The sequence below is a fragment of the Somniosus microcephalus genome, chromosome 1 (genome assembly GCF_052327205.1).
Source record: "Somniosus microcephalus isolate GS21.2 chromosome 1, FLI_Smic_1.0, whole genome shotgun sequence".
NCBI lineage: Eukaryota > Metazoa > Chordata > Chondrichthyes > Squaliformes > Somniosidae > Somniosus > Somniosus microcephalus.
Genome location: NC_140987.1, coordinates 76,577,289 through 76,593,102, shown reverse-complemented (window position 1 = coordinate 76,593,102; position 15,814 = coordinate 76,577,289).

The window sequence follows — 15,814 nt, the reverse complement described above, 5'->3', positions numbered from 1 at the left end:
AGTCAGCATGGCTTTGTCAAGGGAAGATCATGTCTGACCAATTTGATTTAATTTTTCGAGGGGGTGACTAGGTGTGTGGATGAGGGTAGTGCAGTGGATGTGGTATACATGGATTTCAGTAAGGCTTTCGATAAAGTCCCGCATAGGAGACTGGTCAAGAAGGTAAGAGCCCATGGGATCCAGGGTGCCTTGGCACATTGGATCCAAAACTGGCTTAGTGGCAGAAGGCAGAGGGTGATGGTCGAAGGTTGTTTTTGTGACTGGAAGGCTGTGTCCAATGGGGTACCGCAGGGATCGGTGCTGGGTCCCTTGCTGTTTGTGGTCTACACTAATGATTTGGATGTGAATGTAAAAGGTATGATGACACGAAAATTGGTGGGGTGGTAAATAGCGAGGAGGGTAGCCTCAGTCTGCAGGATGATATAGATGGGTTGGTCAGATGGGTGGAACAGTGGCAAATGGAATTTAACCCTGAAAAGTGTGAGGTGATGCATTTTGGAGGGACTAACAAGGCATGGGACTACACAATGAATGGTAAGACCCTAGGAAAGACAAAGGATCAGAGGGACCTTGGTGTGCATGTACATAGATCCCTGAAGGCAGCAGAACAGGTGGATAAGTTGGTTAAAAAGGCATATGGGATACTTGCCTTCATTAGCCGAGGCATAGAATATAAGAGCAGGGAGGTTATGATGGAGCTGTACAAAACGCTGGTTAGGCCACAGCTGGAATACTGTGTGCAGTTCTGGTCGCCACACTATAGAAAGGATGTGATTGCTTTGGAGAGGGTGCGGAGGAGATTCACCAGGATGTTACCTGGGCTGGAGCGCTTCAACTATGAAGAAAGATTGGACAGGCTGGGGTTGTTTTCCTTGGAGCAGAGAAGGCTGAGGAGGGACCTGATTGAGGTGTACAAAATTATGAGGGGCATAGATAGGGTAGATAGAAAGGAACTTTTTCCCTTAGTAGAGGGGTCAATAACAAGGGGGCATAGATTCAAGGTAAGGGGCAGGAGGTTTAGAGGGGATTTGAGGAAGAGCTTTTTCACCCAGAGGGTGGTTGGAATCTGGAACTCACTGCCTGAAAGGGTGGTAGAGGCAGGAACCCTCACAACATTCAAGAAGCATTTGGATGAGCACTTGAAATGCCATAGCATACAAGGCTACGGACCAAATGCTGGAAAATGGGATTAGATTAGACAGGGCTTGATGGCCGGCGCGGACGCGATGGGCCGAAGGGCCTCTTTCTGTGCTGTATACTCTATGGCTCTATCCACCATAGTCAGTAAGTAGGTGTTTCGCGTTGAGGAAGGCAATGGCCCTTTAAAGTCAATGCTGAGTCGCTGCATAGGCTGCATAGCGTGTATGAGCGAGCCATCCGATGGACGGAAGAATTTCGGTTTTAATTCCGCACAAATTCAACAGGAGGATCACGTTCTTTTCACATCTCCCGTAGAAAATGGGAGATTTTTAGATCGCACAAAGTGCAACATACGGGTAATGCCAGGATGGCATAAGTCAGTATGAAGATCCGCAAGAGTCGAAGTTGACATAGAAGAGCAGAATGCCCGCGTGAGGGTATCCGGGGCCACATTCTCTTTGCCGGGTCGATAATGTATGGTGTATCCAAAGGCGGCCAATTCCATCCTCCAGAGTTGTATTTTGTTATTCTTGATCTTAGTGCGTTTCCGGTTATCCAGCATAAAGGCCACGGAGCGCTGATCGGTTATAAGTGTGAAATGGCGACGAGCGAGAAAATGACTCTATTTACATACAGCTTTGATGATGGCCATAGCCTCCTTCACAACAGGAGGATAATGGAGCTCGCTACCCTGCAAACTTCTGGACAGAAGTGCAACGGGTCGACCACCTTGATTCAAGGTAGCAGATATCGCCACATCCGATGCATCTCACTCGACCACGAAAGGAAGACTTTCATCAATGGAACGAAACGTGGCTTTTTCCAATTGTCGCTTGAGGAGGTTGCAAGCTGAAATAGCCGTTGCCTCCAATGGAAATGACTGCGTGAAGCAGGGGCTGGATCTTGTCGGAGAAGTGGGGTATCCAATTCGCGTAATAGGCGAACATGCCGAGTGCCCGACAAAAAGAGCCGAGATTCGTAGGGGGAGCGAGCTCCTGAAGCGGACGAAGTCGCTCCGGATCCGGTTTGATGACACCGTTGCCCACCCAGTAGCCAAGGATGTTGACTGATGGTACTGATTTCACAGATTTGGACTCATTTAAGGTTAAATTGCGATGACGGAGAACGTCAAAAAATTTCTGGAGGTTGGCATCATGCTCCTTCTGGTCCTGACCAGCAATATTGATATTATCCAGATATGGAAAAGTGTCCATTAAATTCTCCTGTTTGACTAGGCTATCCATTGCCCGTTGAAAGACGGCCAACCCCATTGGTGACCCCAAATGGAAGGCAACAAAACTGGTAAAGCTGACCATTGGCCTCAAAGGCCGTATACTTTTTGTCAGAGTCCTTTAACAGTATCTGATGATATGCGCTCTTTAAATCAAAGGTTGAAAATACCTTGTAGTTAGCAAGGTTATTGACCATGTTATCGATGCGTGGTAGTGGGTAGGCATCCAGGTCGGTAGACTGGTTAATAGTTTGCGAGTAATCGATGCAAAGACGTTTCTTGTGTTGCTTCAGAGGATTTTTAACAACGACGACTTGAGCCCGCCAGAAAGATGAACATGGCTCAATGATACCATCAGCTATAATGCGAGAGATTTCTGCCTCGATAAAGGATCGATCATCTTGGCTGAAACGTCGTGATTTAGTGACTATGGGCTTATATCGGGGGGAAAGATTGGCAAACAAGGAGGGCTCGTTGAGCGAAGCCACCGAAAGCACACAAAACGTTACTTTGGAAATAGTAAGCTCCGGCTTTGACCCTCCAAACTCGAAAGTGAGTCTTCTGTGTTGTTTCTGGAAATCCTGTCCCAGGAGCACATCACTGCATAGGTTTTTGAGCACCCCAAGCCGGGTGGAGAAATAAGTGCGGCCATTGAGAATAAGGTCAACAAGACAAAAGCCGAAAGAATTGATGGTCAGTGTCGTCAGAGCCATTGCAATTTCCCTGTCCAAGGGGCAAATACGCAGTTTTAACTTACTGACAGCCCGCTCACTAATGAAGCTGTCAGAGCTGCATGAGTTGATTAGTGCACTCAAAATATGTCCATTTACTGAAATCTTCGTGGCTGCATGGGACAGACTTTGGGGAAAAACAGCTGTGATGGGAGGAGGGGCAGTTTTACCCTTGACAGCTGTAACCTTAGTAGTGGTTCTTGGGGGAGGAGCAGTTTCATAGATAGCAGCTGTAACCTTAGTAGTGGCTCTTGGGGGCGGAAACATAGAAACATAAAAGATAGGGGCAGGAGTAGGCCATTCGGCCCCTCGAGCCTGCTCTGCCATTCAATGCGATCATGGCTGATAATCCAAGTTCAGTACCCGGTACCTGCTTTCTCCCCATACCCCTTGATCCCTTTAGCCTTAAGAAATATATCCAACTCCTTCTTGAATATATTTAATGAATTGGCCTCTACTGCCTTCTGTGGTAGCGAATTCCACAGGTTCACCACTCTCTGGGTGAAGAAATTCCTCCTCATTTCTGTCCTAAAAGGCCTACCCCTTATCCTTAGACTGTGACCCCTGGTTCTGGATTCCCCGACCATTGGGAACATCCTCCCTGCATCTAGTCTGTCCAGTCCTGCCAGAATGTTATAAGTTTCAATGAGATCCCCTCTCATTCTTCTAAACTCCAGCGAGTACAAGCCCAATCGACCCAATCTCTCCTCATACGTCATTCCTGCCATCCCAGGTATCAGCCTGGTGAATCTTGGCTGAACTCCTTCCATGGCAAGAATATCCTTCCTCAGATAAGGCGACCAAAACTGCACACAATACTCAAGATGTGGTCTCACCAAGGCCCTGTACAACTGTAGCAAGACATCTTTGTTCCTGTACTCAAACCCTCTTGCTATGAAGGCCAACATACCATTTGCCTTCTTAATTGCCTGCTGCACCTGCATGCTTACCTTCAGCGACTGGTGCACAAGGACACCCAGGTCTCGTTGCACTTCCCCTTCTCCCAATCTATTGCCATTCAGATAATAATCTGCCTTCCAGTTTTTGACACCAAAGTGGATAACCTCACATTTATCCACGTTATATTGCATCTGCTATGCTTCTGCCCAATCACCCAACCTGTCCAAATCCTCCTGTAGTTTTTTGGCATTCTCCTCACAGCACACATGTCCACCCAGCTTTGTGTCATCTGCAAATTTGGAGATATTACATCTAGTTCCCTTGTCTAGTTCATTCATATATATTGTGAATAGCTGGGGTCCAAGGACTGATCCCTGCGGTAGCCCACTAGTCACTGCCTGCCACTCAGAAAAAGACCCGTTTATTCCAACTCTTTGCTTTCTATCTGCCAACCAGTTCTCTATCCAAGTCAATATCTTGCCACCAATCCCATGTGCCTTAACATTACACACTAATCTCTTATGTGGGACCTTATCGAAAGCCTTCTGAAAGTCCAAATACACCACATCCACTGGTTCTCCCTTATCTATTTTATTAGTTACATCCTCAAAAAATTCCAGTAGATTAGTCAAGCACGATTTACCTTTTGTAAATCCATGTTGACTTTGTCCGATCCTGTCACTGTTTTCCAAGTGCTCTGCTATTACATCTTTTATAATGGACTCTAGCATTTTCCCCACTACCGATGTCAGGCTAACTGGTCTGTAATTCCCCGTTTTCTCTCTACCACCTTTTTTGAATAGTGGGGTAACATTAGCTACCCTCCAATCCATGGGTACTGTTCCAGATTCCATCGAATGTTGCAAGATGATCAGCAATGCATCTACTATTTCTAGGGCCACTTCCTTAAGTACCCTAGGATGTAGAATATCAGGCCCTGGGGATTTATCGGCCTTCAATCCCATCAATTTTCCTAACACCATTTCCCTACAAATACTGATTTCATTCAGTTCCTCCCTTTCATCAGACCCTACGTTCCCCGACATTTCTGGGAGGTTATTTGTGTCCTCCTTTGTGAAGACAGAACCAAAATATGTATTTAATTGGTCTGCCATTTCTTTGTTCCCCATTATAAATTCCCCTGATTCTGACTGCAAGGGACCTACGCTTGACTTCACCAATCTTTTCCTCTTCACATATCTATAAAAGCTTTTACAGTCAGTTTTTATGTTCCCTGCAGGCTTACTCTCATATTCTATTTTCCCTTTCTTAATTAATCCCTTTGTCCTCCTTTGTTGAATCCTAAACTGCTCCCAATCCTCTGGATTACTGCTTTTTCTAGCCAATTTATATGTCCTCTCCTTGGATCTTATGCTATCCCTAATTTCCCTCATTAGCCACGGTTGAGTCACCTTTTTTGTTTTATTTTTATGCCAAACTTGGATGAACAAATTCTGTAGTTCATCCATGCGGTCTTTGAATGTTTGCCATTGCCTATCCACCGTTAACCCTTTGAGTGACATTCCCCAATCAATCCTACCTAATTCGCGCCTCAGACCATCGTAGTTTCCTTTATTTAAATTTAGGACCCTAGTCTCTGAGTCAACTACTTCATTCTCCATCTTAATGAAGCATTCGATCATATTATGATCGCTCCGACCCAAGGGGTCTCATACAGCAAGATTGCTAATTAATCCTTTCTCGTTACATAATACCCAGTCTAAGATGGCCTGATCTCTGGTTGGTTCCTCGACATATTGGTCCAGGAAACCATCCCGTAAACACTCCAGGAATTCCTCCTCCACAGTATTGTTACTAATTTGGTTGGCCCAATCTATATGTAGATTAAAGTCACCCATGATAACTGCTGTGCCCTTTTTGCACACTTCTCTAATTTCCCTTTTAATGCAATCCCCAACCTCCGCATTACTGTTTGGAGGTCTATATACCACTCCCACTAATGTTTTCTGCCCCTTGGTATTTCTCAGTTCTACCCATACAGATTCCACATCATCAGAGCTAATATCCTTCCTTACAATTGTGTTAATTCCTTCTTTAACCAGTAATGCTACCCCACCTCCCTTTCCTTCTTGCCTATCTTTCCTGAATATTGAATACCCCTGGATGTTGAGTTCCCAGCCTTCGCCACCCTGGAGCCATGTTTCCGTAATCCCAATCAAATCATATTCATTTACCTCTATTTGCGCAGCTAATTCAGCCACCTTATTACGAATGCTCCTCGCATTAAGACACAAAGCGTTCAGGCTTTTTTTTTAACGCTCTTAGACCTATTAGAATTATTATTTACTGTGGCCATGTTTGATTTAAACCGTTGATTTCTCTGACTGCCACTTTTGTTTTTCTCCTTCCTATCTTTTGCTTTTATCCTTGTTTCCCTTTCCTCTGTCCCCCTGCTCAGGTTCCCAACCCTCTGCCATTTTAGTTTAAACCCTCCCCCAAAGCACTAGCAAACACTCACCCTAGGACATCAGTCCCGGCCCTGCCCAGGTGCAAACCGTCTGGTTTGAACTGGTCCCACCTCCCCCAGAACCGGTTCCAATGTCCCAGGAATTTGAATCCCTCCCCCGGCACCATTCCTCTAGCCACGTATTCATCTGAAATATTCTTCTATTTCTACTCTGACTAGCATGTGGCACTGGTAGCAATCCTGAGATTACTACCTTTGAGGCCCTATTTTTTAATTTACCTCCTAACTCCCTATACTCAGCTTTTAGGACCGCATCCTGTTTTTTACCTATATCGCTGGTACCTATATGCACCACGACAACTGGCTATTCACCCTCCCCTTCCAAGATGTCCTGCAGCCGCTCTGAGACATCCTTGACCCTTGCACCAGGGAGGCAACACACCATCCTGGAGTCTCGTTTGCGGCCACAGAAACACCTATCTATTCCCCTTACAATAGAATCCCCTATTACTATAGCTCTACCCCTATTTGTACTCCTGTCCTATGCAGCAGAGCCACCCCATGTACCAGGAAGTTGGCTGCTGCTGCCTTCCCCTGGTAAGCCATCCCCCCATCAGTATCCAAAGCGGTATATCTGTTTGAGAGGGGGATGGCCACAGGGGACCCCTGCACTACCTGCCTGTGCCGACTACTCTGCCTGTTGGTCACCCATTCCCTTTCTGCCTGTGCCACCTTTACCTGCGGTGTGACCAACTGTTTAAATGTGCTATTGATGATGTCCTCAGCATCACGAATGGTCCAATATGTATCCACTCACTGCTCCAGCACCGCAATGCGGTCTGCCAGTAGCTGCAACTGGACACACTTCCTGCACACATGGTTGTCAGGGACACTGGAAGTGTCCCTGAGTTCCCAGATAGCGCAGGAGGAGCATACCATGGCACCGGGCTGTCCTGCCATGACTTCCCCTTTAATTAATTTAAATTAAATCAAATCAATCCCACCAATTACACTACAGTTAAATGATATACTTAACGGCCCAGGTTTACAAACAGTCCCCGCTACACCACAGAGACTTTAGAAACTATAAACCACAGAGCTAAGGTTTAAAAAGAGAGAAATACTCACCAACCAATCACTTACCAACTTTCTGGTGACGTCACACTTCGATTACTTTTTACTTCTCTCCTTCCCCCTGAGTTCCAAGATTGGAGATTAGTAAGCCTACCTGGTCTCTGGGAGCCTTTTGTACTGCCGCCGCTCCGAGATTCCCGCCGACTCGCGCTCCGCACTGAGGAGCAGTTTTATAGATAATAGCTGCAAAACTAACAGGAGCTCTCGACCGGTACACCTTAGAAAGGTGGCCTTTCTTACTAACAGAGGCTCTTGACTGGCCTACCTTAGAAAAGTGACCTTTCTTGCTGCAATGATTCCAGGTTGCGTTACGAGCAGGACAAAATTTCCTATAATGGAATGCACCTCCACAGAAGAAACACTTCCTTCCAGATTGCCAAGATGCCAAGATTGTCATCAGTGAAGGCTTCTAGGGTAGGGTTGTCATCCGCTAGGTTACAGTCATCATCAGTGAGGGTTTCCGCCCGAGACCTATCAAAGGAGTCATTAAAAGTGATAGCAGCAGCCCGTGCACGAGGTAAAAGATAGGTATCTGCATTCCTCTTTGCTAAGTCCAGGGAACATGCCTGGTCATAGGCAGCCTGTAACTCGAGGGTTTTATTCTCCAACAGACGCTGGCATATGAAGGGAGATGCAATCCCATTAATAAAGGAATCACGAATTAACTCCTCCTGGTACTGCTCAGCTGTGAGAGCTTTAAGATTGCAATCCTTGCTGAGCCTGCGAAGTTTCTGAAGGAATTCGTCAAGTGATTCCCCAGGTTGTTGTCGAGTTGTGGCCAATAGATGCCAAGCAAAAATTTCATTTGGGGCCTTAACATATAGTCTCTGTAATATTAGGATAGTGGAGTCATAGTCTACACAGTCTTCGATACAGACAAACACATGAGGAGATACATAATTGGCAAGTATCTCTAAAATATCAGGAATATTCTCACCACACACCCTGAGAAAGTTGCTGAAAGTACGATACCAGTGTTTCCATACCTTAGCATTTGGATTGATTTCTACGCCGGAGTTCCCTTCTGCAGTTGAAGTCGTAGCTGGCTGTTCCCGAAATCACTCAGAGCGTGCAATCGATATCAAGTTGATTAAATTGATGTAATAAAACTCACTACACACTTGGTTTGAGTATAAAGCAAGGCTTTAATCAACTTGTTTCAGAACATGGAGGTCTAGTTGTACTTCACTAGTTCCCATCTTACAAAATGTCCCTGGACAAGCTGGGCCCACGCCCGAGTATTTATACTCCTTGGATGGTGCCACCAGCTGGCCATCCAGTGTTATTTCATGAGTAGTTTCTTTATGATGATGAGATTTATAACAGGCACCCTCTCTCCTCCTTCTATAGAGGCACCCTTTCTCCTTCTATAGAGGCACCCTCTCTCTCTCCCTCTATAGAGGCACCCTCTCTCTCTCCTCCTTCTATAGAGGCACCCTCTCTTTCTCCCTCTAGAGAGGCACCCTCTCTCTCCTCCTATAGAGGCACCGTCTCTCTCTCCTTCTATAGAGGCACCCTCTCTCTCCTCCTTCTATAGAGACACCCTCTCTCCCTCCTTCTATAGAGGCACCCTCTCTCTCCTCATTCAATAGAGGCACCCTCTGTCTCTCCTCCTTCAATAGAGGCACCCTCTCTCTCTCCTTCTATAGAGGCACCCTCTCTCTCCTCCTTCAATAGAGGCACCCTCTGTCTCTCCTCCTTCAATAGAGGCACCCTCTCTCTCTCCCCTCCTTCTATAGAGGCACCCTCTCTCCCTCCTTCTATAGAGGCACCTTCTCTCTCTCCTTCTATAGAGGCACCCTCTGTCTCTCCCCTCCTTCTATAGAGGCACCCTCTCTCTCCTCCTTCTATAGAGGCACCCTCTCTCTCTCCTCCTATAGAGGCACCCTCTCTCTCCTCCTTCAATCGAGGCACCCTCTCTCTCTCCTTTTATAGAGGCACCCTCTCTCCCCTCCTTCTATAGAGGCACCCTCTCTCTCTCCTTCTATAGAGGCACCCTCTCTCCCCTCCTTCTATAGAGGCACCCTTTCTCTCCTCCTTCAATAGAGGCACCCTCTCTCCCCTCCTTCTATAGAGGCACCCTCTCTCTCCTCCTTCTATGGAGGCACCCTCTCTCTCCTCCTCCTATAGACGCACCCTCTCTCTTTGCGCATCTCTGCTCAATGTCCAATTTCCTCTACTCATCCCCAAATAGTGCCTGTCTCTGTGTCTCTCTTTTCTCCTTGTCCTCCAGCTTTCAAAAATGCTGAAATAAAGGTTTTAGTTCATTTATCAGAGACAGACAGCTGTACATTTTGGTGTTACCAATTGGTTATATTAGTCATTTCCAATTCTCTTTGGTCAGGAAAAGTTTCTAAGAGTTTCTTACGCTCCTCCAGTTTTGGACACTGGTATCGGAACTCTGCAGAAAAGATGTCTTCTTCTCTCCTCCACTTTTATTTCTCTCCCTCTTTCTCTCCCTTTCCTGTTTTACCTTTTTTTTTACTTCTCTTACTCTGTTTTTACCTCACTTGTTTGTTTCTGCAGTGCTTTTTTCCCTTGGTTTCTTGAAGCATTCACACAGCTCTGTGTGGAGACTAGTTGTTTTTGGGGTGTGGGTGAGAGAGTCAGAGGGAGAAAAACATGGTGGGTTGGGGCCTCACAAGCATAGAAACCATTATGTGAAGAAAGAGGCACATTCCTTTGCACAACCATTGGTGCCCTAGCTGGCCGGTGATTCCTGGGATATACCTGTCGGGTGGCAATGGAGAGGATTTGGTGGTGGGGTGGTGGGGGGGGGGTTGTTTAAGTTGTATCGCCGGTTCAGGGTGCTCAGAGGCCCAGTGAGGTATGCCATTCTGTTTCTAGAAAGGAGAGGGAGATTGTTGAAGCCAAATATCAGTCAACTGTGATATTTGAACTGTTAAATATTTTGTGATTATTAGATTATAAATTTTGTTTCTGGGGATATATAGAGGGCTGAGTGAGGAACTACCATTGCAGCCATAGACCACATATCCTTGTTTTTGATTGAATATAATTGGTTGGTTCAGTCTGAAAACCAATCAGAAAGAAGTTGCATTTCTATCATGCCTTTCACAACATCCCAAAGTTCTTTACAACCAATGAAGTACTTTTGAAGTGGAGTCACTTTTCTAATGTAGAAATTAAAACTGCAATGAAGGTTCTGAGATCAGATTGTTTTGTGGTGGCAATGGTTCTGCAATTTGAGTGTTTCCTGGCTTTGGGACCTGATTGGTTGAAATGACAGTCATCTCTTCCATCTGATTGGCTCAAGCTTTGGGATTATAAAATCATACAGCACAGAAGGAGGCCATTCGGCTCATCATACCAGTGCCAGCTCTTTGTAAGAGCTATCCAATTAGCCCCACGCCCAGCTCTTTCCCAATAGGGCTACAAATATTTCCTTTTCAAGGCTATATCCAATTCCCTTTTGAAAGTTATTATTAAATCTGCTTCCACCATGCTTTCAGGCAGTGAATTCCAGATCATAACAATTAGCTGCGTAAAAAAATTCTCCAGAACTTCCCTCTGGCTCTTTTGCCAATTAACTTAAATCTGTGTCCTCTTGTTGCTGACCCTCCTGCCAGTGGAAACAGTTTCTCCTTTTTTACTCTATCAAAACATTTCATGAATTTGAACGCCTCTATTAAATCTCTCCATAACTTTCTCTGCTCGAAGGTGAACAATTCCAGCTTCGCTAGTCTCCCCACATAACTGAAGTCCTTCATCCCTGGAACCACTCCAGTAAATCTCTTCTGCACCCTCTCCAAGACCTTGACATTCTTCCTAAGGTGTGGTGTCCAGAATTGGCCACAATACTCCAACTGAGGCCTAACCAGTGATTTCTGAAGGTTTAGCATAACTCCCTTGCTTTTGTACTTTTTTTTATTTGTTTATGGGATCAGGCCGTCGCTGGCAATGCCAGCATTTATTGCCCAGCCCTAGTTGCCCTTGAGAAGGTGGTGGTGAGCCGCCATCCTGAACCGCTGCAGTCTGTGTGGTGAAGGTACTTCCACAGTGCTGTTAGGTAGGGAGTTTCAGGATTTTGACCCAGCGACGATGAAGGATCGACGATATACTTCTAAGTCAGGATGGTGTGTGACTTGGAGGGGAACTTGGAGGTGGTGGTGTTCCCATGCGCCTGCTGCCCATGTCCTTCTAGGTGGAAGAGGTCGCGGGTTTGGGAGGTGCTGCCGAAGAAGCCTTGGTGAGTTGCTGCAGTGCATCTTGTACATGGTACGCACTGTATCCATGGTACGCTGGTGGTGGAGGGAGTGACTGTTTAAGGTGGTGGATGGGGTGCCAATCAAGCGGGCTACTTTGTCCTGGATGGTGTTGAGCTTCTTGAGTGTTGTTGGAGCTGCACTCATCCAGGCAAGTGGAGAGTATTCCATCACACTCCTTACTTGTGCCTTGTAGATGGTGGAAAGGCTTTGGGGAGTCAGGAGGTGAGACACTCGCCACAGAATACCTAGCCTCTGACCTGCTCTTGTTGCCACAGTATTTATGTGGCTGGTCCAGTTAAGTTTCTGGTTAATGGTGACGCCCCCAGGATGTTGATAGTGGGGGATTTGGCGATGGTAATTGTTGCGTTTGTACCGCTACACACAACTACATAAAATAATAAAGCAGCAGAGACTGAGAGTAACTTCAAGTGATCTTTACTGGGTAACTGGAACTTCGGCACTGACTGTACAAATCGATACGCGTCTGTTATATACGCTCGCAACTAAGGATATACATCTGCAATACAAAGTAGTCCCTTCAATGTTGTATACATTACACTTCCTCCCCCTTTAGTTTAATAGTATATTAACGCAAAATTTCTATAATTAACATACAGAGCCTGTCTTTACAGTAACAAAATTCAAATTCCAACATAACATTTTATTTAGTCAACAGCCCTTTTACAAGTCAAGTCTCTGGGGAGGCCTCCTCTGCCTCTCTGGGTAACGTCTCTCCAGACTCTTTTGCTTTGGGGAATGAGACTGTACAGGTACAGTTGCATCAGATGAGCTATCAGCACAGGCAGAGCTCTCAGCTGAGGATGAGGCTGGTGCTGATGCTAATGAATCAGGAGTGCCTGTTTCCATGTCAGGTGAGTCTGGGCGAAGTATAGGGGTGTTTTCCACCTGAACATCCAGAATTTGGTCCACATGATGTCTCAAAACGTTCTCTCCCACATCCACAGTATACATCAGTGGTCCCTCTCTTGTGGATATCGTACCTGGTTGCCACTTTTCCATCCGGAAATCACGAGCAAGAACTGACTGTCCCACACTGAAGCTTCTTGTTGGCTTAGCATTCAAATGTTTGAACTGTTTGTTCTCTACATCACGACGTACATTCGGTTTAAGAAGGTCCATGCAAGATCTCAGGTTCCTGTTCAGAAACATCATCGCTGGAGTCTGATTAGTGGCTGCGTGTACTGCGTTCCGATAAGCAAAGAGGAATTTGTCTATCTTGTGTTGCAGTGGTAGATTCTCACTGTACATTGCTTTGATGGCCTTCTTGAAAGTCTGTACGAATCTTTCTGCCAAGCCATTTGGATGGTACGGGGCAGATGTGTAGTGCTTGATTCCATTTTTCCTCGTGAACCTTTGGAATTCGTCAGAGACAAATTGTCATTCATTGTCTGTGCAGATTTGTTCTGGTAGTCCATTTCTAGCGAACATGGTCCTCAGAACTGAAATGGTCTTTTCAGATGTGGTTAATTTCATTTTAATGACCTCGGGCCATTTGGAATGTGCATCGACTGCAATCAAGAACATGGAGTCCATGAACGGTCCAGCAAAGTCGATGTGCACACGTTGCCATGGTGATGAGGGCCATTCCCATGGATGGAGAGGGGCTTGTGGTGGTGCGTTCTGGACCTTTTGACATCCTGAGTAGCTCTTTGTCAGGTCCTCGATCTGTTTGTCAATTCCCGGCCACCACACGTAACCATAGGCAAGACTTTTCATCTTTACCGTACCTAAGTGGCCTTCATGCAGTTCATCTAGCACTCGGTTACGAAGCTTGGGAGGAATCACAACTCGTGAGCCACACATCAGTGTTCCCCGACACACTGATAACTACTCCCTCCTAGCTGAGAATGCTGGAAACAATGAGTCACCATTCATTGGCCATCCCTTCACAGTGATGTCATAAACTTTTGACAATGTAGGGTCATTGCGTGTTTCTCTTTCAATGAGGGAGTTTGTCACTGGTAGCTGCTCAACTATTGTTGTGTGAAATACCTCTGCTGAGTCAACTGTTGTAGTTTCCTCTGAGTTCGGCAGTGGTAAATGTGACAAACCATCGGCGTTGCCATGTTGCTTGGTCCCCTTGTATTCAATGTCATACAGGTGAGCCCCTAGGAAGAGTGACCATCACTGTAGCCGTTGTGCCGTCATCACTGGAACGCCCTTCCTTGGGTTGAAGATTGAAATGAGAGGCTGGTGGTCAGTTAACAGTGTAAACTGTTGACCATACAAGTAGTGGTTGAATTTCTTGACTCCCCACACAAGGCTGAGGGCCTCTCGGTCAATATGTGCATAATTGCGTTCAGCTGTAGTCAATGATCTTGACGCAAAGGCTATTGGTCTTTCTGAGCCATCTGGGAACTTATGCAACAACACGGCACCAATGCCATGGGGTGATGCATCACATGCCAGTCGAATAGGTAAGGATGGGTCAAAGTGAGCTAGCACCTTTTCTGAAGTAATGAGTCTTTTACTCTCTTGAAAAGCTTGTTCACAGCTGTCACTCCACTTCCATTGTGACCCTGTCTTTAGCAATGCATTTAGTGGATGTAACACTGTGGATAGGTTGGGCAAGAACTTGTGATAGTAGTTCACCAGTCCAAGATATGATCTCAACTGAGACACATTTTCAGGTGTTGGTGCATTAATCACAGCCTCAATCTTGTCTGGAGACTTGTGTAAACCGTCCTTGTCAATCACATGTCCACAGTATGAGATTTCCTTTTTGAAAAACTCACACTTGTCTCGGTTCGCTCGGAGCCCATACTCCCGTAACCTGATGAGCACCTGTTCAAGGTTGGAAAGGTGGTCGTTGTCATTCTTGCCAGTAATGATGATGTCATCAAGATAACACTGAGTACTTGGGATCCCCTGCAGGACTTGGTCCATTGCTCTTTGCCAGATTGCAGGAGCTGATGCTATTCCGAATACCAGCCGATTGTACTGGTAAAGGCCTTTGTGCGCATTTATTGTCAGGTACTTCTTTGATGCATCATCAATTTCCATTTGGAGATAGGCCTGGGCCAAGTCAATCTTTGTGAAGCATTCCCCTCTTGACAGGGAAGCAAAGATGTCCTCAATGCAAGGCAATGGGTACTGTACTGTGTGGAGGACTGGGTTAACAGTCAATTTAAAGTCTCCGCAGATGCGCACTTTTCTTGGCTTTCCTGGTTTTGTGCTGGAGGTTTTCTTCATCACTGGAACTATAGGTGTGGCCCATTCACTCCAATCCACCTTGGACAGGACCCCTAACTGCTCCAAGTTCTCCAGCTCTGCTTCTACTGATGGGCGAATTGCATAAGGCACTGGTCTGGCCTTATGGAACTTTGGATTTGCATTCTGCTCAATCTTAATTTTTGCTTTCATGCCCTTAAGTGTTCCTATTCCCTTCTTGAACACTTCCTGAGAGTCAGAGAGTATTTGTGCCAGTCTCTCAGTAGGGGCGTTGCTGTCCTCTTTTGCTGACACAAACAGCGCTTGGATGGTGTGCCAATCCAACTGTATTTTCCTGAGCCATTCGCGTCCCAGCAATGGTGGTCCTCCATTTCCCACTACATAGAGGTTCAATTGTGGTATTTTGTTTTCTTTGTATGTCACTGTCACTTTTATTTTACCTTTGGGCACACTCTTTGTCCTGTGTATGTCTTTAACAGTACTTTAGTTGGCCTTAGCGGTATGTGTGAAAACAGTCGTTTGTAGTCATGTACAGAGATCACTGTTAAAGCTGAGCCTGTGTCCAACTCCATTTACAGCCTAACTCCTGCCACTTCTGGAGTAACCCATATTATTCTGTGATCCTCTGTTTCTTTCACACTGTGTAGTTTTAGATAAGCCACATCCTCTTCCTCTGAGTCTGTGTCACTTTTTCCTTTATCTGAACTGTCTCCAGTCACGTAGTGTACTTTCTTATATCTACCTTTGAAAGGTTTCTTGTTTTCAGTCACTTGATGTGCCTTTTTGCTCTGTATTGTATCAGTTTTCTGCTTCTTTGCTTTGCAAACTC